Below are 2,109 nucleotides of genomic sequence, written 5' to 3'. Positions count from 1 at the left end.
CAATGTCATAAAGATTTATTCTGATGTTTTCTTCTGAGAGTTTTATCGTTTTAGCTCTTACATTTAGGTCTATGATACATTTTGAAGTAAATTGTTTATATGTTATGAGTAGGGTTCTAACTACTTTCTTTTGTACATGGATATCCAGTTGTTGTCTTCACACTCTTATCTAAAATTAATTGACCATAAATGTAACAGTTTACTTCTGGATTCTCATTTTTAATCCTTTATATGCATATGCTTATGCTTGTACCACACATTGATTATTTTAGCTACGTAATAGGGTTGCAATTTGTTTCTGTTTTCAAGATTGTTTTGGCTATTCTGTGTCTCTTGCATTTCCATATGAATTTTAAGATCAGCTTGTCAATTTATGCAAAAAAGCCAGCTGACATCCTGAGAGGCTTTGCATTGATAGTGCAGATCAGTTTGGAGACCATTGCCATCTTACTCCCCAGAATGCCATCTGTTCCTTCCAATACATAAACATGGGATTTCTTTCCATTTAAGTCTATGATATATTTTAGGTCTTTTATTTCTTCCAACAATGTTTTGTAGTTTTCAGTGTACAATCTAGTACTTCTTTCCCGCCCCCCCCCCTTTTCATCGAGTATAGGTCAGTCTCCAAGGACTTGACCGTACGCCTCAGCTCTGTGAGTGTCATCTCAGCAGCTCCTATCTCAGTGATCTGCAAAGTGACTACTGTAGTGCTCTCCTTAATCTGTTGGGACCAGTACTTGTCTAGCTCCTCTTCATTTTCTGAACCAGCTTGTCATACTGGCCTCGGATGTCTGCCATGATCTTGCTGAGGTCCTGAGATTTGGGAGCATCTAACTCCATGGTCAACCAGAGCTGGCAGTCTGGTTTTGTAGACCATTTACTTCTTCATCATGGTTCTTATTCATGAAGAGCAGTTCCTCCTTGAGAGCCTTGATCTCTGTCTCTAGCTATAGTCAAGTGATATTGGTGTCATCAGTGACCTTTTGGAGCCCATTGATGTCATTCTCCACAGACTGGTACATGGCCAGCTCTATCTCATACTTGACTCTGAAGTCATCAGCAGCAAGACAGGCATTGTCATTATGCAAAACGATGCGGGCATTGTCCGCAGAACTCGCAAAAATCTGAGCCCTCAGGTCCTCGATGGTCTTGAAGTAATGTCCCCAGTCTTTGACCGGGGGTTCCTTCAGGTGTTTTCGGATTTTGCTCTCCAATCTCTGATTATCAGCCTCCAGGCCCCTCACCCTCTCCAGGTAGGATGCCAAGTGGTTATTCATGCATTGCAGTCTCCTTTTCAGTCTGGATGTCCCCTATGCCAGACCCTCAGCCATCCCCATGGCAAGGCCCCTGGGCCTCCAGCCACCCTGGATGCTGGTGGAGTGGGATGGAGAGATCCGAGAGCCCGAGTCCCGTGCCCCGGCATATATGCTGGCCACGCTGCTGGCCAGCTGGCCCCGATGGCTGAGTGACTACACAGAGCCCAGGCTCTTGTAGCTGGTGGAGAAGCTGGAGCGGGTGCTGAAACTCATGTTGTTCGGGGAGGAAAACAAGAAGCCAAGATTCAGGTTTGGGCTGCCCATGATCCCTAACTCTTATCCTCTCTTTTGTTCTTCCCACACATTGCCTTTAGGCTAATCTTCCTAGTGCTTTGCTTTCAAGTTAGAGTAGGATTTGGAGACCTATGTTCCAAACCAAGTATGACTGCTGATTTATTCCTATTTCTTCATGTGTAAAATTCTTTGAAGAAATGACTAATCAAAATAAGATAATTTATATCAAAATTATAAGTTATTTTCTCTGCATCTACTATGTACTAGGCCTGTGTTACCAGGGCCATCACAATGTTCATCTCTAGAGGGTGTTAACTATATAGAAGTCGGTGTGAATAATACCCACTTGGAGACAAGGAGATTGTCCTGATATCAAATGCTTATCTTTAATCCTCACAACAATGCCATGAGACTTATGTTACCAATCCTGTTTCAGATACAAGAAAATTGAGGTTCAGAGTAGTTAAATGATTTTAAGGTTATATAATTGGTAAGTCTCAAAATGTAGATTTGAAATCAAGTCTTTCTGATTCCATCATATTCAACTGTCTTTTGAAAA

The 2,109-nt window shown here is 42.1% G+C and overlaps 1 pseudogene; it reads right to left on the bottom strand.

The window, feature by feature from the left end:
* The window catches only part of LOC105290696, a 7,825-nt pseudogene extending 6,296 nt beyond the window's left edge, over positions 1-1,529 (bottom strand).
* Positions 1,530-2,109: the final 580 nt, after the last annotated feature.

The sequence above is a fragment of the Pteropus vampyrus genome, unplaced genomic scaffold, assembly GCF_000151845.1.
Source record: "Pteropus vampyrus isolate Shadow unplaced genomic scaffold, Pvam_2.0 Scaffold36, whole genome shotgun sequence".
Taxonomy (NCBI): Eukaryota; Metazoa; Chordata; class Mammalia; order Chiroptera; family Pteropodidae; genus Pteropus; species Pteropus vampyrus.
The sequence above is the reverse complement of the archived record's forward strand: the minus strand, read 5'-3'. Positions and strand labels throughout refer to the sequence as shown.